General features: G+C 33.4%; 1 pseudogene; it reads right to left on the reverse strand.

Moving 5' to 3' along the window:
- Window positions 1-9,766: 9,766 nt before the first annotated feature.
- Window positions 9,767-21,376, reverse strand: LOC112794260 (uncharacterized; annotated as a pseudogene).
- Window positions 21,377-23,058: the final 1,682 nt, after the last annotated feature.

A 23,058-nucleotide genomic window follows, 5' to 3' on the forward strand; every position in this document is an offset into this window, starting at 1 on the left:
GTTTTTTCTCTCGTTTAGATATTTTTAAGATTTTCATTCAACACATTATTATTATTATTATTATTATTATTATTATTATTATTATTATTATTATTATTATTATTATTATTATGTTTTCAAAAAATTGAAGAGCATTAATCATGGAATTAAAAAAAATGTCATCTTAGCTAGAAATTTAAAATTAATTACTATTATTTAGTAATAACATAAATTAAAAAAAGAAAGTGCATCATACTTATTAATTCACAAATAAATATAGGAAATAAATTTTTAAGTAATTAATATTAGGCTACTTTTTATTATAAAATTATTTTTTAATTTTTTTTAAAATTTAAAATTTAAAATTCAGAATTTATAATTTAAAAAAAATTAACTCATATTGACTGAAAAATATTTGGTTTTCTAATTAATTTCATTCACAAACTATTATAGTAGTTTTTAGGTACTCTCTGGTCCCATGTATAAGAGCAAAGAAATTTAGAGTAGTTCATACAAATAGGAGGAGAAAAAATAGCTTATATAAGGGTGCCAAATAAAGGTAAAATTTTAAAGAGATACTTTTACAGGTTAGCAATTTTTAGTATTTTTAGTCATTATTTAATTAGTATAAATGCTAAATTATTTTTAATAAATATTTTTTGCTAATCATGTATGCAAAATCTAAAAAACGTGTAAACTGTATTGACTCATGAGTATAAAATTCTGGTAAATATAGGTATAAATTTGTTTTATTGATTTTTAGGAAATCGAAAGTGGTTTGATATTTAGTGGTCTGGGAGCAAAACATATTCCTTTTTGTGAGTATCAGTTTTATTTGTATCAAAATCCATGCCTTTGACAATGACAAAGAAGAAAGAACTAAACTTTGCAGAAATTCGAAATGAACAATAAAACTTAATGACTTGAATAAAAGGAAAATTAAATTAAAGGGTAAAGATAAAAAAGGGTAAAAGTTGCTGAATTTAAAGGAAACGAAATGACATGGCAAAGAAGATAAATTGAATGGAAAGAAAAGTAAAGACATGGAAGGAATTCTTCAAAGAAAAAGACTCTTGACTAACTCAGAAAGTCGCTCGAGATGTGAGTGAGTGTGAGTGTTTTCTCTGAAAAGATTCCAACCCTTATTCCTTCGATCTTTCACCTATTTATAAAAGTTTTCGACCAATCAAATTAAAATATAACTTCTACGTTGTCAATCCTTGAATAACCATTCCCGCTCACTTGTACAACGTGGGTAACTGCCATCAATTATCTGCTCTGCTTCGATAAGACTTGTCGATTAACCTTACTTCTCTCCTTGATGAATCCCTCTCGACGAGTACTGTGTTCTTCGCAAAGTACTTATCGAGCCTTGACCTTGATGTCTCAAGACCTACTAATCTCTTCTTCGATACAACTGACTTCTGTCGAGTCTATCTCTTCGACTTACACATTTGAGCTACTCGACTAATAGAGAGTACCTAACGGAGTACCTAATTGGCTGCAATCCAAAGTTAATTCTCACATGTATTTGGAGGTTGATCGAAATATTTTTCGGTACTTGGTAATGATCAAAGTCTAAACTCTAAGTATTTATTTTTCAACTAGAAAGAAGAAAATATAAATACTTACTATTATTCAATGTTTTCGACGACAGTACCAGCCATTTTTTCATCTTCTTCCTCAAAATATTCCTCATCAACATAGTTGAATCTATTTTTAAGAATGAAGTTTCAATGCTTTGCCATTAAAAAAACGATTTGATTTAAAAGAGAAGATCTTGCCCCATCGGGAGGTAAAAAGAACACCAATATTAACTTGACGCAATTGTCAACTACCTTGGTTACCACAAATTCGCTCTCGAAAAAATGGTATTTATATAACGGCCTCGACCAAAATAATTGCATCGAGCCTGTTGCTCTTGATATTCTCTCATTTTCTCAATCACCAAACTCTTGCCAATTCTTAATCCATCCAACCCCAATAGCTCTTCTTTATCGCAATTAGTCTTCAATGGCTTGATCAATTTGAAACTGGCCCCAAATAATTAGTTGATCAACTTCATATATTGTACAAATTTTCACAAATATTTTGGCGTAATGCATGACAAAATATTAGTGAAGCATCATGCCATTCTTGAAGAGTCAAGGATAATAAAATGAATAAATATAATCCCATGTTTCAGTGACGCTTTCCTTTTTTTCAATTTATCAAAAAAAATATCTTCGATATAAGAAATGCCCCTAAGTATTTGTTTTCGACATCTTGAGGCGGAGTGGCTGTTTGTTGAACTATTGGATCTTTGATATTTTGTTGAATATTTTCAGCCGTACTCATTTTCGATATCTCATTGAATTTTTTATGACAACATATTACCTAAATCATGATAATTTTCTTTTTTCTTCTCGGATTATTGTGGTTAGAGAGTTTGTCATATTTGATTATTCAAAAATATCATGATATGATCCATGAATTTTTTTTTATTTCCACCTTCACACTTTCAAAATTAAACAGAGAAGCTTTTCTTTTCTGAAATTTGATCAACTTTATAGAATTTCAAAGTTGAATAAAGATTTTTTTTTCTCTTTTCCTCAATTATATCTAACAACTGCCAATAATTGCTTCTCAAGAACTTCTTTTTATAGACATACTTGTACATACCTTAATAGAGTACGTAACTCCTTCCAAAGTGTTCCAATATGTACCTGTAACTTAGTAAAGTTCAAATTTGTCGAACATTGGCTTGTTGAATAATTCAACAATAACTTGTCAAAAATATTATTTTTGATAATTTTTTTTACTAGAAGGACAAAAGCAAAAATACTTATCATCACTACATATTATTTTTGACAAACTCATATTCAACCATTTCTCTTTCCTTCTTCTTTTCTTCTTTTATTGTTTCAACTTGTCAAGCTCTCTCCGCCAAATAGGCTAAATAAGGAATATGCACATTGAGTAATTTTTAACGCATATAAAAGCCAAGACCTTTGATGATTGTTTTGACGATCTTGCTTTCAAGGATTGACACATAACATCGATTGCGAGCATTTTTTAATCAAATTATATAGTCATCTATCGATTCTCCATCGTCTCGTTTTATTGCAAGCATATTTGTCAATGAGATATTCAACTTTGCCCTATAAAATTGAACATGAAAAGCATTTTCCAATTGTGCCGACGTCAAAATCGAATTGGGTCTTAGATTTGAAAACCAAATGAAAGCATCTTTTGTTAATCAAGAAGGAAAAATCTTTATTCTTAGGTTTTTATTATTTGCCAAATTTTCTAATTCGACCATATAGCGAGCTATATGCTCGACAGTTGATTCTCCAGCCTCACTTGTAAATTTTGTAATTATTTTGGGATTTTTTACACCTCCTGGCACTTCTGTCATTTGTACTGCAGCAGGGAAAGTAGAAACAAAATATGGTTGATGCATGAGACCCACGTTGATACCCATTCTATTGAGAACATCCTCGACGATCCTTATCACCGGGGATTGATATCCACACTATGTGTGAAGTCTATTCAAAACTTCATCAGCATTTTGATCTCATCAAATGAGATAAGGGATATTTTCTTCCCTTTCAGGATTGTTAAATACATTCTACTCATTATATCCTACATTCTCCTGGTCTACTACCAAATCTTGGGGAATAGGTTACCTCTCATCATAATCGACAATTCGGGCAATTCTCTCGACTTGTTTAACCAGTCGATCATATTTTGACTCATTGTCAACCAGAATAGGATTCAATATAGTAGTCATCTGGTGAGTCAACAAGTTGACTAAATCATGATGGCTTTCATCAATATATTGTCAAAACTCAACCATCGATCCTGAATTATTCGACAAAGATCCCACTTGATAATCTCGACTAACGTCAGGATATGAAAAACAAGGTTGGTTAGAAATCGTAACTGGCACATCTCCAAATCTTACTGGAAATGTGTAACTGCCCATAGAAGGCGTATAGCCAGGAAAAATGCCAAATGGAGGCCAACCTGCAGTTACTTGTGATTGATTCTGTACTGGGGTGATCCTAGGGCGTGGATTTTGCCCACTACCGCCAACACTTGCATCAATAACTGCAATATTCTACCCAGAATTATACTCTGCATGTGGAATCAAATTTGTAGAAGTTTGTGTAGCAATTATTGGGGCATTATTACTTGCTTCTGCATTGCCATTTGAAACTTCTTCAAACATGGTAATAATTCTACCACTTCTTAATTGCATGCACCAAACATCAACACTGTATGCACAATACAACAACAAATTTTGACACAATTAAATTTTAAAACAGTCCCACTGGGTGTGCCAATTTATTTTATCAATTTTTAACAAATCAAACGTGGTTCGATATCTAGTGGTCTGGGAGTGAAACCTACTCTTCTTTGTGAGTACCAGTTTTATTTGCATCAAAATCCATGCCTTTGATAATGATGACGAAGAAGAAAGACCTAAGCTTTGTAGAAATTTGAAATGCACAATAAAACATAAATAACTTGAATAAAAGGGAAATCAAATTACAGAAAGGAAAAGTATTTGAAAAAGTAAGGAGCAAATTAAAGGGTAAAGACGGAAAAGAGTAAAAGTTGCTAAATTTAAAGGAAACAAAATGACATAGCAAAGAAGATAAATTGCATGGAAAGAAAGTTACAGGAAATTTAAATGAAAAGTAAAGACATGGAAGGAACTCTTTATAGAAAAGACTCTTAACTGACTCAGAAAGTCGCTGGGAATGTGAGTGAGTGTGAGTGTTTTCTCTGAAAATATTTCAACTCTTAATTCTTCGATCTGTCACCTATTTATAGAAGTCTTCGACCAATCAAATTAAAATATAACTTCCACGTGCGTCAATTCTTGAATAATCGTTCCCGCTCACTTGTACAACATGGGTAACAACAATCAATTATCTTCACTTATCGCTCTGCTTCGATAAGACTTGTCGATCAACCTTACTTCCCTCCTCGATGAATCCCTTTCGACGAGTACTATGTTCTTTGCAAAGTACTTATCGAGCCTTGATCTCGATGTCTTGAGAAGACCTGATGACCTCTTTTTCAACACAACTGGCCTCCGTCGAGTCTGTCTCTTCGACTTACACACTTGAGCCAATCGACTAATAGAGAGTACCTAACGGAGCACCTAATTGGCTCCAATCCAAAGTTAATTCTAACATGTATTTGGAGGTGGATCAAAATATTTTTTGGCACTTGGCAATGATCAAAGTCTAAACTCGTCGAATTTACTTGTCAAAGAGTTCAATAACATCTTTGTCGAAAATATTATTTTTGATATAACAAAATTATGTTTTTTTGTGTGTAAAACGTCTATAAATATGGGTGTAAATTATTGTTGACCAAATGCTGGTCAAAAATAATAATATTTGCTATTCATGTAGTACTACTAATCGAAAACTACTAATGAGAAATGATGATAACAAATTTGACCATAAAAGAATTAAAATTAACTTATGCTCATAAAGATGAACTCTATTTAACAAAACTATTCAAATCTTAAAAAATTATTCAAAATTTTAAAATTATCCCTTTTAACATAACATAATCTAACCATCCCTAAAAGTCTAACGTTACTCCGCTTTCGATTACTAACACTTTACCACCACTCCAAATCCACTCCACCTCTAATCTCTCTATGCCAACACTAAATTGTTTCAAACTTCACCGCTTTTTGGATTTGTCAAGGGAATTATCATAAGAGAGTTAAGCCTTGGAAGAAACACACAACTTTCTTTATCCATTTAGATGTCTTTAACTTACAATATTGTTTCTAAGTTTGCGTTTTGTTTACCTTCTTTTTTGAACAAGGCAACTGAAAATCTCTTCATTGGTAGATCACTGTATGATCTTGACTCTCTTTCTAACCGCATCCCTCTCGCTATCTTAAGTCAAATAAACATTACATTGATATTGATTTGATCATCATCGATGACAAAGTTGTTAAATTTTCAAGCAAGATTTGAGGCTTGATAAAATGAGTATTAATGATGGAACCAAATCTGGCTTTGATAAAATGGATATTAATAGTGAAACCAAATTTAGTACCTTGAGAAATTTTTACTGTTGTATGATTTCTATATACAAGCCATTTATTTTGAATTTTTTGAGACATGCAAAAGCAATGAAAATGAAGAGTGTTAAAGTTGTGAAGCTTTTTGTGGCCTTTACATGGTGGTGGCTGGAGGTTGGTTACAGTGATAATGATGAAGGGTTTGAGATACATAGTTTAAGTTACAAGAGGTTTTAGATGGTTTTTAGAATTCGAATAGTTTTCTGAGCAAATTTCATTTTTATGAGTACACGTTAATTTTAATTTTTTGTATAGTTAGATTTATCAGCGTCGTATTCTTTCGTGATCAATTTAGTACTTTACTACTCAAATAAATTATTGGATAAAGTATCACTTTTGTAATGTTTAGGAAATGGATTTAGGCTCAAAATGGTGAAAGAACTTTGGAAGTTGATGAAAGTAACTCAGGATATTCGTATAATGATGACATAGTTGGCATTACAAAAAACAACGTTAAATACTGTTGGATTTACCTTTGGATTTAGTGACGGACGTTATTGGCAGATTTAGTAGTGGATTTTTCGATGATTACGAGTAGAAAATCTTCCCTTGAATAAGTTATCGTCGAACTAAAAATTCTGTAACTAAATTTGACAGTAAATACAAGCACAAAAATCAATTATATCACCGCCAATTTTACCGTCATATTTTTCGTCAGAAAATAACGACGGTAACAGGATTAGTGAAACGTGGTGTTTACGCAACGAAGAACACCTTACCGTGGGATTTTTTTGTAGGTAAATTCGACGGTAAATTTGGGGTAAAATTCAAATGCGAAACCTTTTCCCTTTACTTTTGCAAACTCTTTCTCTTTCTTTCTCTCTTCTCTCTCTCTCTCTCTCTCTCTCTCTCTCTCTCCCTCCCTCCCTGCTGCTACTCCATTGAAGCTACTGTTGTCGCCACCACCTGGAGCTATCATCGTTGCCGCCGTTGTTGGTGTCTGTTACCATTGGAGGTAGTCACCTTGTCGTCATGACTGCCGCCTCATGTCACCACCAAGCTTTCACTATCCTGCAACCACTATCAAAAGTAATTTTTCTATAGTTTTTGTATTTTTTTGTCTGTTTAGGATTTTGTTATATATTTTATTAAATTATTTATTAAACTTGTTTTAGTGAAGTGTGTGATTAGGGTTTGTTATATTAATTTAGTGTAATTAAAAATTAAATAATATTAGATTAGGTTAGATAGTGAAATTAAGAGTGCATAAGCTGTTGAAAAATTTTATTTGAGTCTAGTGAATGAGTTTCTTTCAATTGCATTGAGTTTATATCGTTTATTTTTGTTATGTCTGTTGTTAATTTGGTGAAATTAGAATTAGTTTTTCATTAATTGCAATGTTGAGTTTTATTTATTCCTTTCAAATTAGATTTTAAATTAGTTTTACCTTGTAATTTTAATAAGTTATCTTTTTATTAGGACTGTGTTATTTTATCTAAGACCAATTGGAGTTTGCCGCTTTCGTAGTTTGTGCAGCCATATTCCATGTTGGTTTTATATCTCTGAATATAATAATTGTTTAAGTTCTATGCCAAACTTACTTTTCATGAGATGTAGTTTTAAGACAGAAGTGAGAGAATGTTGCCTAGTGACGCCTTTCAAAACCCTTATTTGATGGAAAATTGCGGAATAATAAGGGGTTGCACATTAGAACGACTAGAAATTGATTTTTGCTAAAATGCGTGTTTATTTTAATTAATGCTTGCAACTGTTTTCTATGTAAAAATTTGATAAATATTTTTTGTTGAGGTCACTGAAATAAGAAAAATTCTGTCGAATTTTCATTAAAACTCTTGTTTAGTTTGTAAAAAAAATGAAAATTAAATTTAGAGGAGGCTTCTAATTATAGATGAAACTCTACCGAAATTTATAAAAAACCAAAATATAAATGAATGATGAAATTAAAACAAAAGTCTTTTAATCGGATTTGAAGTTCATAGATAAGTTCAAATTTGATTTAAACTACTAAAGATAAGAAGTCTAATTGGAATCAAATTTGAATTTAATTTTGATATGCTCCGCAACGTAGCTCTTCCTACTCGACTTCTTACATCTTAAGTAATTTTTGAATCTGAACTAATTCCAATTAACATTGTTGGAGGTACTTTAGATTTAGAAAATTCTTCATGTCTACAGGAATTAGTATTAAAAAAATGCTTTCTGCATGCAAATTCTTGTATTTATGGTTTTGTTTTTTGTGATTAGTGTTAATTGGTATGCTCTTCACAAACATGATGACAAGTAGAGGTGTCACGAATCTACTTCGTGGTCGGGATAGAGGAAGGGTGTCTATCGGTACCCCTGGGTTATCTCATTTATCTCCCTCTATTGTGACAATTTCTGGGATGTCACTAGCAATGGGTGCACAGGATCAGCCATTCATCATGGTTCCTAACCCAACTACGTGGGTCCTTCTATTGCGCCACCCCTGCTACCAAGAAGTCTCTGGCTGCTCCATCAGAGTGGACTCCTCCACCACCTCCACCTGCTCAGTAGCCAACTACTTCGATGACGATGCCACCTCCAGTGATAGACATCGCAGTGCCAGAATCCTTTTGCAGATCCCAACCAAATGCCCTCCACCACTGTCCGTCATGCAAATTAAATGACAATTTGGCCTGATGGTTTGATATCGTAAGTACTATTTTAATGTCTTTTAAATGCAATCTATTTTGACATTCTTATTCAACATATGTGTTTGTTAATCTTAAATTTTTCATTGATAGGTTTGCGCCAAATAACAATGCATGTACAAAGGAGTGTACTAATGTCATTAAACTGATATACGACCACCAATGCCCGAGCTACAAGAAGATCCTTGTTGAGACCAAAGAGCGATAGTTTCAGAAGTGGGCAATAAAAACTCAACATATTCAAACCTTAGAAGTGGGCGATAAAAACTCAACATATTCAAACCTTAGCTAATTTATATCTTCTATTTTGTTTAATTATGTATATAATTTCAATTAACTAGTGCTAAATATTTCTTTGTACAGAAAAAATTTATATGGAAGAAGACTCGTAATGCCATGATCAGGAAGATCTTTGACATCAGATGGCTAGGCAGCTTCAGCAAATGATGCAGGACATACGTGAGAGGCATGTCCACCTCACTATTTGGCTCCGCCTGGACATTAAGAAGGCACTGTATGTCCATTGGGAGACTAGTGAGGGGTTCAAGCATCGTCGTCTCACAAATAGAATTAACAGGACATCGGTCAGGTCATCGAAGTATACTGGTATGTAACTTGTTTCATAAAGACAAAGGTCAAGCTGGTATGTAACTTGTTTCATTTTGTTATTAAGTTTGTTTTGTCTTTGACATTTAATGTCATTATTACTTGATTTAACATAATGTTTCAATATGTGTAGTCTAAGTCATTGGATCATGATGTGTTGATGGTGGAGACCCTCAAATATACTCATACCTTGAATGAGAACAAGGAGACATTTATTTACTTATTAGCAATCTGCGAATCATTACGTGGGTAAACATCATGTCATATAAAGTTTTCAATTAACTGTCATTATAATCATAACATGGGTTATACAAGAGTCCTACACGTAAATATTGGAGGTCGCAACCTAACAATCTCAGCATACTAGACAAGGCGACAACAACTCCGCTAATTCAGCTGTCGATCCTGATACAGTTTGGCGTGAGAGCGAATCTGAACTGTATAAGAATCACGTATATGGGTTGGGACCGTTCTTCACCATTAACCTCTGCACCTCCACATTGAGGGCTTCATTCGCCTTTGCCACTAGCCCTATTGAAGCCAATGACAATGTCGACTTGAGGGAGCAGGTCCATAATCTAACCCAAAGCCTTTAACAAGTCAGCAACTTCAACAGTCTGAGAGAGATATAACAAGATTTTCGCGTGCATGTCAGGCACAGATTTCCTCAGGATGGAGCTTAGGTAGGAGCTAGAGCGGATTTAGTGGATGGACTAACAAAAGACGATGTACCACGAGTAGATCCGCACTAGTGACAGCAGCGCTGCTAGCGGGGCACCGACATCACTGCCTAGTCCGCCGCCTCAGCAGGACTAGGGGGATGACGACGACTACTACCAGGATCCATAGTGAACAAGGTTTAGTTCTAGATTATTTAATTATATTTTATTTATTTGACTTTTTATTCTATACGTACACTTGATATTTAATAAAATTATTATTTAATTTTTATTATTTAGAATTTGACTACTAATTGTGTCAAAAAATTACAAAATAAATAAATAAATAAATTGAATTTACCGTCGCATTTATGGAAGAAAAATCCGACGGTAGGTAAGCGCGAAACAAAATGTGATGCCAAAATTACCGATGAAAAATTTTTGCCAGTAGCTTAATAGTTTTTTGGGCAACGAATCCATCACAGAATTCGCTGGTAATTGATGTTGGAATGAAAAATTCAACGACAATTAGTTACCAGCGAAGATTATACCATTGGGTTTTTTGACGGATTATTTTTGTTATTTCACTTATAAATCCAATGGTATTCAACGATTTTCTTACAGTGTGGGAGGTGTCACTTGAGAAAGTAACTTTGTTAGGCATGATGAGATAGCATGCAATGCATTTCGACAATCCACCCAAGTGGAGGAGGAGGAGGAAGAACCTAACCCCATAGTCTAGAGATTTTACTATATGCTTGAATATGCGAACACCTCTTTGGAATGGTTATATTCACTTACAATTGTTAATTACTACTAAAATACTAAAGGTCAATTATTCTAAGTCATTACTTATTAAATATGCTATTAAAATCTCTTATTATCATTGACAACTATACAATAATATTAATAGATTCGTGATTCAAGCAACAACATAACATGTCTTCACCTGATCAATTTATAGAGCTCCGAACACGGCTTATACTAGATGGACCATGATGAAGGTGAACGAGAAGAAATTTATCACACGTGAACATGTTTGAAGAAGGGTAACAAACAACACTAGAATTTGTCTTAAGGGTGATGCTGGTCAAGTGAATATGATTGATTTGGAGCTTTTGAGAGAGGTATTGGAGTTAGAGTAGTTGGTGTACTGATCAAAAGTGTTGTATTGTTCTCTTGTGAATGGTATTGTTCTAGTTGCTCTTATGGCACACACACACAAGGATTACAAGATCATTGAAATTAACTATAGTATGAGGTATGAAAAATATGGTCCATTTATTCGAAGACAAAATGCACGTCAAATCCATTATACAGTACCCCAAGAGGTATGGTTTAAACTCAAGAGGAAGATGACGTGCCGTTCTAAAATCAAGACATAACCTGTGCCAAATTTAAAGTCGAAATCGATATCTTGCAAAGTATAGCAACCTTTAGGAGAAGTTGATTTAATCGAACTCTCATTGCAACAAAATGTCGACAATAATAAAGATGATGAAGAATCTGATAATAATAATAATCACACATCTAATCATGACCTTTCTAATGACTCTTAATAAAAGTAACTTTGTTATGTTTTTTATCAATTGAAGATTTTACTTTTTTGCATATTATATTATTATGATGTCATTATTACATAATGTGTACCAATTTTGCATAAGGATATATGGTAAGAGATAGTTCCATAAGGGCGGAGCTACATTATAAGAAAGGGGGGCAATGGCCCCCTAATTTTAAATTTTTCACATGTAAATTATATGTAAATTTTAATTTAGTCCCCCTTTAAAATTTTATTTTAATCTTATTTTATTGTATAAATATTTTTTGCCTCTTCTAATATTTTATCTAGCTCCGCCCCCTCTAATACAGGGGCAAAGCTACATTGTAGGAAAGGGGGCGCAATGGCTCCCTAATTTTAATTTTTTACATGTAAATTATATGTAAATTTTAATTTAGTCCCTATTAAAATTTTATTTTAGACTTATTTTATTGTATAAATATTTTTCCCCCTCTAATATTTTATCTAGTTCCGCCCCTGATTCCATAGGACGGGTAATGGACGAGGGCGTGGTTTAGTTGCTATGGTCGTACATTGATGACTACGATTGATCATTTTGATATATTTTGCTTTTAGGACAAGTTACCTAATTAAAACATTTGACAACCATAATTATCAGAATATAACTTTTAAACATTACAAAAACAAATACAACATTTATATTATTATGGAAACCGCAAAAAGGTATGGTGGTTTCTGGAATGCACGTAAATCACTAAGCGGTTTATGTTGAAACGCGTGTCAAGAAAAATCGTTACACTCTGTAGTGATTTCTGAAGGAACTCGACAATTAAAAAATCACAATACTCTTATAGCAGTTTCTTCACAAATGAGGCATTACAATAACCACGGTACCCCTATAGCGGTTTACATATGCCTATATAGTTACTAATTAAAACTACCACATATATATAACATACACCATTATAATTATTAATAATTAGTTCATATGTTTTAAATTCAATTATACCCCTTTTTTTTTCTTTCTTTGTATGTATCATTCCAATTTAATCTATATCTTGTATTTGATCACCATGTTATCCTATAATATCATCACTATTATATAATAAATTTATATTATTTATTTTACCCCATCTTTGTCTTTTTATACATTCTTCATGTCCCAATTTAATATTTTCTTAGTTTTGTGTTTCTTTCTTCTTCTTTGATAATCATTTTATTCTATATTATACAAAGTATTTCAAGTGTTGTAGTAATTTTAATTATTAATCTTAATTATAATATATATAATTAAAATCAATAATTAAAATTACTAAAACATCTAAAATATTGAAGTACTCAAAATATTTTTTAGGACAAGTTACTAAAATAAAATGTTTGGAAGCCAATATTACCAAAATACAACTTTTAAACATTCAAGACGCAAATCAACTTTTATATATCTATGAAAATCGCGAGAGCGGTACAACAGATTAGGAAATACACGTAAACAACGAGAGGAGTATAGCAATTTACGTTAGGACGTGTGCTAGTGGAAACCGCTACACTCTGTAGCGGTTTCTGAAGGAAGACAACAAAGAAGAAACTACGGCTCCACTATAGCGGTTGCTTCACAAATGCCACACCTAGAAAACTATACGAGGCTATAGCAGTTTCTGTTTGGTTACAAATGCCTATAAATACTAAGCAGGAGGCAGTGGTATAATAGTAGATTGTCATTTTCACAAATACACGAATGAATAGTGAGGATAATTTTTTGGTTCTAGTCCATTGCCATGAAAAAATTTAAAAAAGCAAAAGGCACGGCGTTAAGTTTATTGATAGGAAATTGGTGAGCATTTTTATCTAGTAAACAAATATGTTGTCAGAGCTGAAAAAGAGTATATTGCAAAAAGCGGGATTGTACGGGACAAAGTGCATGGAAAAGTTGTTTTAGAAGATTTCGATTGCAGTTGTGTCAACTGGTGTGAAGTATGAAACATTTGTAAAAAGGTCGGATGATGATATGTAGGTTTTGTTTCATTGTCGGTGAAGTTTTCCAGAAGTAAGAATACACGAGTTATGTGCTAAATTGGGAGATGACGTCGACAATTCTAGGGCATCGGTGCTGAATCCTCAATCGACTATGGTAGGGGTACTTGACGTGGCAGAAATTGGCAGATTAAGAATTATTAAGAAAAACGGCGTTGCAAGTACAACTTTTAACCAGCAAAAATCTACTTGTTAATTTAGAAAAGAATTGTCACAAATTTTATAAATAAAATACTGGGAGTATGAGTCCTAGGTCATCTCCCAACGAGTTGCAGGAAGATGTGCTATTTTATTAATTAGAGGTTTTCCAAAATGGTTTTGAGTTTGATAAACAGAAAATTAATCAGAAGTTCTATCCTTGTTGAAATTTTCTCAAAATCAATTAATAATTAGTAGTTGTTTCTACTTAGTTAACCTTCAACGAATGAAGGAAAGTCAAGTTAAAAGTCAACTTCTATTCACAAGTCCTAATCCTCTCCCTTGGGAAGGATTAGAGTTAGTGACTAACAAGCCAACCAACAACGAACCAATTACAATTGAACTCTTGAGTATTCCAACTCAAGGTTCTCCTTTTAATCAACTCCCAATCAAGTTGGGAAACTACTCTATTATCATAAATGTAGACTTCACAAAATTAAAAGGGGAAATAAAAAGAGACATGATAAACAATAATCAAAGAGATCAATTAAAAATAAAAATAGTCTTGTATTAATGAACTCTAAAAATAATCCAATGTCAACGCTGGACAAATTAAGAATATGGAAGAGTAAATAAAAAGTAGGTAAACAAACTAGAATGACCAGTTCCAGAGGTAGACTCTTCTCAATAATCAAAGCAAAAATCTTCAAATCCTAAATTATGAGTATATAGAAAAACCTAGAGGAGAAGTAGAATCAGATCTCCAAACTAGAAATTATGCGGAATGAATGTTCTCTTTTTGTCTCTGCATGTTTCCTGGCTCTAATCTGCGTTTCTGGACCGAAAATTGGGTTAAAACGCGGCCCAGACTCTATGCCAGTGACTTCTGTAATTCTGCAGATCGCGCACATCACGCGACCGCGTCATTTACGCGTTCGCGTCACTCAGCGTTTTCTATGCCATGCGTGCACGTCGTTTACACATTCACGTCACTCGTGCAGCTTCCAATCTACGTGGTCGCATTAGGCACGCGAGTGCGTTACTGCGATTTCCTCCATTTCGTGCGGTCGCGTGAGCCATGCGCACGCATCACTTCTCGCTGGTCATCTCCTCAATTTCTTGTGTTCCTTCCATTTTTGCAAGCTTTCTCTCCATTCTCTAAGCCATTCCTGCCCTATGAAGTCTGAAACACTTAACACACAGATCACGGCATCAAATGGTATAAAGGAGAATAAGAATATACAATTAAAAGATCTTTAGGAAGCAAGTTTTCAATCATAGAATGATTTTGGGAAGGAATTGTGAATACATGCAAATCATATGAATAAGTGGGTGAAGACTTGATAAAACCACTCAATTAAACACAATATAAATCATAAAATAATGGTTTATTAGTGCTTCTAACTCGATGTCTGTCGTTGCACCTGGTTGTCTCTTGGCTGATCCTCCATCTGTTGCAGTTGGGATACCTAGGTCACCCCGTATGATTCCGAGTATTTTAAGCAAGGTTCTGAAAATTGGACCAAACCAGTTGGTTCAACTGGGTTAACCAAAAACTGGTTACTTAGTCGGTCCAGCTGTACGTTAGAATCGTCCTACAAAAAACCAGTATAAGTATCAGTCAAACCGACGATTAATCGGCAAACCAGATGAACCGGCCAGGTTTTTTTAAGTCCCGGTTTCTTAACATTCCCAAAACGGCGTCGTTTCTGGCGCTAATAAAAAGAAAGAGCCCTTCCCCTACCTAATCCAGCAAAGTCACCACGCCTCCCAACCCTCTCTCAATCCTAACTTCCCTTTCCTTCAACAAGTAGAACTGTAAAAGCTGGAAGGAAGTCCACCAGCCCTAGCCCAATCGACGCCGGCAATGACCACCAATGGTTGCCGTCGTTGCGGTTTGAAGCTTCAATCGGCGTAGTCGTCGTCTAAACTTCAAAGCTTTTGATGTCGGAAGCACGATTTGAAGATTCTGTCGTCGTCGTCGGCGGTGGGTTGGTTCAAACTTCGAAACTTCTGTCGTTGGCCACCTCTGTCCTACCAAGCATCACTTCTGCCGCTGTGGACTCTGGACCTTCTTTCTTCTCTCTAACGCAGTGAATTGTTCAAATTTTCAATTAATTTTTTTATTTTGTTAACTATATGAAGCTACAGTGAGTTCTTCAGTTTTTTATTTCAGTTAATTTTTTATTTTGTTAATTATATGAATTTTCGCAGAGTTCTTTCATTCTTCATTTTTTTATTTTGTTAATTTTGTAATGCTGAATAGAATTTTGGATTCTGAATTCTGAATGTTGCTAGAATTACTGTAAACTTTGAATCTTTTTATGCTTATGAATTTATTCTAATTATTGTGGATAAATTTGTTGCAAAGTTTCCTCATATGCATGGTTCTGATTGAGGCTTGTAATGCAATGTGATAAGGGTTATTGTTTGCTTTTTCTGATAATAGAAATCCCAATAAATCAGTTTCTAAATACCTGATTTATAGTGGTTCTAGGACATACTAAAATGATTAAGTAAAAATGAGCTGCTATAAATTAATGGGTAAAAAGGCTATTTAATTAGAGATAAGGTTTAAAAGTGGAATTGCATAAAAGGTAGAAGGATGAGAAAATACTCCAACATAGCAAGGCACTAACTCTCTTGAATCAACCATGAGTATAAATACCAATGAGAAGCACATAGTTTTTATTGTATAACAAAACTTGGCAGCAAACCTTGTTGTGTGTGAAAGATTCAACTGATAATACTTTTTTAGTTTAGTGTTTTAAATTGAATTACACATTTGCAGTTGAGGCCTATAGTGGTTTTAAAAGTCTTTGCAACTGCTACGAATATACAGCTGTGATAGCATAAACTACCTTTTCCTGCCATTGTTTGTAATTTCATCAATTGTAATGCAAACCACCACAGAATCTATATACTTTGAATTTTATTAAGTTATAAATGATTGAAATTATATATTAAATTTTTAATAATTTTATTTAATATTCAATTAAATCGGTTGAACTCCGGTTCAACCAGTAAACCAGTAACTTTACCGGTTTATTGACTGAGAACCAAATCGGGTTGAAAATACGATGCGAGAGGATGATTCGAATGAAAAGCCTTCTCACATTGTAAGGGACAGTGATAATGATACTCCGAGGATCCCACTTTCACATAAGGGGCCATCCAGTTCTAGGACATAGCAACATCCTCCACATTTCTCAACGTTAAACTTGGATGCCGTCAGCTTGCAACCGGACATAGATCCTACCTTTGGGGTCAAGGATTACATAAGGGAAACCCTTTTGTTAAATTTCAGATTGTCCAATCTTTCCAAACTAAGGAGGAAGTTGTGTTGAGTGTCAAGGATTATAACATCGTCTGGAGTTGAGTACAGGGCGATAGAGTCATATCATCTCAAGTATCATGGGATATGCACAATCAGACATAAATCCTACGTTTAGGGGTCAAGGATTACATGAGGGAAATCCTTCTATCGAATTTTAGATTGGCCAATCTTTCCAAACTAAGGAGGAAGCTATGCTGCGTCAAGGATTATAGTATCCATCGTGGAGTTGAGTATATCTCAAGTATCATGGGATACGCAAAGAGTTCAATAAAGGGTGCATGTGGTTGATTTGCATCACACTTCGGCAATGAAAGAGTACTTGGGAGGTTAGAAGGTACAAGAGACCTCACAATTGCTTGGCAACATCAATTTTGAGTGATCACCGATAGCTTGATCATCATGTCATTTGTGTGAGAATCTTTCCGTTGGTTAGGGCCAATCCAGCAGTTACGATAAAAGTATTGCAGGAAGCTACTGAAGCAATTTATGGATTCAGGCCTAGTTACAGGAAGGTCTGAATGGCAAAACAAAAGGCAGTTGCACAGATCTACAGCGATTGGGAAGAGTCGTATACCGAGTTGCCCCATTGGATCCTTGGTGTGCAATCTACAATGGATGGTACCGTGGCGTTGTTGAGGACTTCTCCAGTGTGCGTCGATAATCAGGTTGATGAATCTACCGTGTACTTTCATCGTCTTTTCTGGACATTTCCTCCATGTATTGGGGCATTTTGACATTGCAAGCCACTGGTCAGCATCGACGGTACTCATTTGTATGGGAAGTACAGTGGTACTTTGCTTCTAGCTATTGCGCAAGATGGTAACTCGAATAACTTGCAATATCTCATTTTGTAGTAATTAATTTCAGTATATTTATATTATGCATAGCAATAATAATTTCAGTATATTTATATTATGCGGCCATTAAAAAGGCCTTTACCGACAAATGTTATAATTGCCGTTAAAACCTTTTAGCGACAGCGCATAAGACGGCTAATGTCTAATTGCTGGTAAATGTATTAACGACTATTTTTATTGCCGCTAAAAGAAAAATAAATGGCCGCTAAAAGTATTTTTTTCTTGTAGTGTTACTTCTTTAATTTTTAAATTAATCAAATTAGTTCCTCAATGCTAATTTGACCTTCGTGGGTGTCTAAACATAAAATGTTCCAATTAGTTCATCAGCGTTAAACAGTCAATTAAATTAGTCTTTTTATCTATTAATTAATCAATGACGCTAATTAAAAACTAACATGGAATGTTAAGTGTTATGTGGTAAGTGGTATGATATTAAGCAAGTACGCTGACATAGCAAAAACAAGTTTCATTATTTACAAATATAAAAAAACAAAATAGTACTATAATTTTTTTAACTAAAATTGTGATAGACTGAAATGCCATGTTTTTAAGAAGATAAAAATTTTGACTATTATCGAAGGATTCGAAACTTCGAGGTAAAAGAGGCTCTAAAGTAGATGAAAAATGGCAAGGCAGTAGGACCTGATAATATCTCGATTGAGGTTTGGAAGGGTTTTGAAGAAAAAGGCATCAACTGGTTAACTAAGCTTTTTAATGAGATTTTAAGGTCAAAGAAGATGCCTGATGAGTGGAGAAAGAGCATCTTGGTACCTATCTATAAGAATAAGGGGGATATACAAAGCTGCAAAAACTATAGAGGGATTAAGCTTATAAATCATACTATGAAGTTATGGGAAATGGTGATAGAGCGGAGGTTGAGAAAAGAGACACAAGTAACAGAGAACCAATTTGGATTTATGCCAAGAAGATCTACCACTAAAGCGATATACCTATTAAGAAGAATGATGGAGAGGTATTGTAGTAATAAAAGGGATCTACATTTGGTGTTTATTGATTTGAAAAAAGCGTATGATAAGGTACCAAAAGAGGTCTTATGGAAGGTTTTAGAAAAGAGAAGAAGGATCGCATATATTCGGGCAATTAAAGACATGTATGATGGGGCCACAACTAGTGTGAAGACTCAAGGTGGTGTGACAGAGAAATTCTTTATTGGTATAGGATTACACCAGGGATCATCCTTAAGGCCATACCTTTTCACATTAGTTTTGGAAGTACTCACAGAGCACATCCAAAAGCCTGTGCCATGGTACATACTTTTTGCCGATGATATCGTCCTTATGGGAGAGTCAAGAGAAGACCTAAATAAGAAGCTGGAGTTATGGAGAGAAGCTTTAGAAGTGTATGGTCTGCGCATAAGCCGTAGCAAGACGGAATATATGGAATGTAAGTTCAGTCTGAGAAGGGAAAACCCCAATATAGAGGTGAAGATTGGAGAAAACATCCTACGAAATGTTAAAAGTTTTAAGTATCTTGGGTGCATCATACAGGATAATGGAGAGATTGAACAGGATGTAAATCATAGTATCCAAACAGGTTGGTCAAAATGGCGGAGTGCATCTGATTTTATATGCGACAAAAAAGTGCCTTTAAAACTTAAAGGTAAATTCTATCGCACCGCTATAAGACCGGTTATGCTGTATGGTACGGAGTGTTGGGCGGCTAAAGGGGAGTACGAACATAAGCAAAGTGTGGCAGAGATAAAGATGTTGAGATGGATGAGTGATCATACGCGATTGGATAAAATAAGGAATGAAGATATAAGGGAGAGAGTTGGAGTAGCACCCATTGTGGAAAAGATGGTTGAATCGCGTCTCAGGTGGTTTGGACATGTGAGAAGAAGACCCATGAACATCCAGTCAGGAGGGTGGATGAGATGGAAGATGGACAAAGGGCGAAAAGCAGAGGAAGTCCTAAGAAGACCATCCATGAGGTGGTCAAACGAGATCTACATGTAAACGGTCTCTCTGTAGACATGATACATGACAGAGCACAATGGCGTTGTTTGATTCATGTAGCCGACCCCACTTAGTGGGACAAGGCTTTGTTGTTGTTGTTGTTGTAATTAAATATAATTTATTATGTTAAATTAATTATATTAACTAATTAATTTGATTAGATATTTAAATATTATATAATTTATTATAATTTATATCAATTAATTAATTGTAATTGTATCTATTTATTATTTATCTATTATATTATATTATATTAAAATTAAATTTTTTGTATTTAATGATGAAGTTAATGTGTTACGTTCATGAGAGTGTTTTTTGATTTATCTCTTCAAATTTATTAAATATAATTAATTATAATAAATTAATTATATCAACTAATTAATTTAAGGTTAAATTACACAGTTAGTCCCTACACTTTTAGTGAAATTGCAAATTGGTCCCTATAGTTTAAAAGTTTGTAATTGGGTCCCTAAAAAAATTAAAATTTGTAATTGAGTCCCTACCGTTCAAACACCATTTGATTTAACAGAATATTCCTCAGCATATTCGCTATTTTAAACATGTGAGTTGCACGTGTTTAACAGTAAGGACTAATTTTCAATTTTAATAAAAATATAGAGACCAACACTATTTTAAAATGACCAAAAAATCCCTAACCCACCACACCCCCTTCCCAGCCCTCTCAGTATCACTTCTCCATGTCCAAAATGAAGCACCTCCTTCGAAAGCTTCACATCGGTGGCGCCACCACCGCCACTCCCACCACCGCCATCCACCACGTGCCGCCGCCGCTCCCTCTACTTCTTTTACTTCCTCTTCGGCTCTCCCATCTCCCACTCCAATCGTCATGGATTCAATTTCGAACCCTAGCACCACCACCACCACCACCAGGCCATAGCTCTGATGCATCACAAAGATCTAAGTTCCACTCACCATAGAAAAAAATACACCTACAGCTACTTCACTAAGAAAACATAATGCTCCGGTTAGATCCGAGTCTATGAGTGGCAACATTCTAGAGCTGTTAAACATTTTTCAAGTATCTCGAGATGCGGGCACAAACTCTTTGTTATAGGCTCCAACATGTACGAAACTCCATTGGTTCACAAACTTCGGAAGAACGTTTACCAGCACCATAACACAGGAAAACAGGATCTCATCTTCTCCTCCAAGCATACTCATCGAGCGTCCAAAACTGCTGAAGAGAGTGATGACCGGGATAAAGATTGAGCCAGTGGCGATACATCCAACAAAATGATTGATACTGTCACGAAGCGCCGCACAAGTATCCATGTGATTTTCAAGTATCTGTAGATATGTGACCCTTGAAATGGTGAGTTGTATTACATTCTTGAGAAACTGCATGTCCATCCCAGGCTCAGCATAATCAGCAAGAAGAAAATGAAAGCTAATTTAAATTTGTCTTGAAGGGATGTAGCTCCACCGATCCCGGATACAAGAAAACAGCAATAAAGGGTTCCAGTGAAGAAAGGAGGGGAAGAGGGGAAGAGAAAGGATAATGGAAGAAAAGGAAAAAGAAGAAATAGACATTATGGTAAATGTGTACTTTTTTTACTGTAAATGTTATTGAGGATCTAATTATAAATTTTAATTTTTTTTAGGGACTCAATTACAAACTTTTAAACTATAGGGACTAATTTGTAATTTTACTGAAAGTGTAGGGACTAACTGTGTAATTTAACCTTAATTTAATTAGATATTTAAGTATCACACAATTTAAAATTATGTATATCAATTAATTGATTTGATTTTTATGATATAAATATCTAGAGTTGGAAGTGAGATGAGTTGAGTCGAGTTAGATCAAACTCAAGCTTGGCTCAGTGAGCTTGGCTCACGGCTTGGCTCATTAAAAATTGAGCCTATTTCTTAAACTTAAGTTCGGCTCACCAAAAGCTCACGAGCTGGCTTGAACTCATGAATTGGCACAAATAACAGAACATAATTTAAAATTCGATTTCAATAAATCATAATTTATATATTAAAAATATTTAAAAATATTAATTTTATATATTGACTATCTATCAATTATAAATTTTTTACTCATATTTTACATCAAAATTATATATAAAAATGGCTATAAAATTTTAATATATATATATATATATATATATATATATATATATATATATATATATATATATATATATATAATCAAGTCAGCTCACGAGCTAATGAGTTAAGCTTATCCAAGCTCAAGCTCGCTTCATTTAATATATGAATTCAAGTTCAAGCTCAGCTCATCAGCTCACGAGTTCAACTTATTAACCTATTAACAAATCGAGTTTGAGCTGACTTATGAATTGACTTGACTCACTTCCAGCCTTATATTTCTATCCATTAAGTTATAGTAAATCGGATTTGAAAAAAAAAAATCATAAAATTCGTGTAATGTGTCAAAATCAAATCATATAAATTTAAGGATTAAAATAAAATAAAATAATTTGTTATTTATTTAAATTGAATATAATAAATATAAATTAATTTAATTAGAAGCTCATTACTTTTCAGTCTTTTATATATAAAGATGAGAGAAGAAAATTGTACTAATTATATTTTTATCACTTTTTTTTCTATTTTAACTATTTTTTTATTTTTTTTCTTTAGTATAATTTTGTTGTATTTTAATTGTTTATTTAATAATAAAATGTACTCATATTAATTTTATTGTATAATAGTCTATTCTTTTATATATTTTTATTTGTATAGTTACTATTGATTTTAGTATTTTTTTAATTAATTTTTTATATTTTTGGATGACTTGACGATTTATTATTTTTAGTTATTAATTAGTCATTAATACTTAAAAATATGAGATAAAATATATTATTAGATTATTAAATTAAATAAATTAGACTAAAAAATTAAATTAATAACTAAATAATAGTTAAAAATAATAAATTTTGATAACCTCTAATATTTTTTTTACTAATATATATACAAATTCTTTCAAATTATTAATTACAGAAATGGAAATAGTCCATAAATAACTTAGTACAGTAGATCAAATGCAGTAAACACTACATATATATTACGTATTTAATTTGGTAGTATCATTTGTCTATTGTCTTCTAAAGTGGAAATTATAGGGTTGGGAATAAGTAGGGTAGAGTAAGGTATAATTTGAACTCTACTTTAATTTTATCTGTGGGTTAGAATTTTTTAACCGTAATTTTATATTTATATTTTAAAGTTTTAA

The sequence above is a fragment of the Arachis hypogaea genome, chromosome 4, assembly GCF_003086295.3.
Source record: "Arachis hypogaea cultivar Tifrunner chromosome 4, arahy.Tifrunner.gnm2.J5K5, whole genome shotgun sequence".
NCBI lineage: Eukaryota > Viridiplantae > Streptophyta > Magnoliopsida > Fabales > Fabaceae > Arachis > Arachis hypogaea.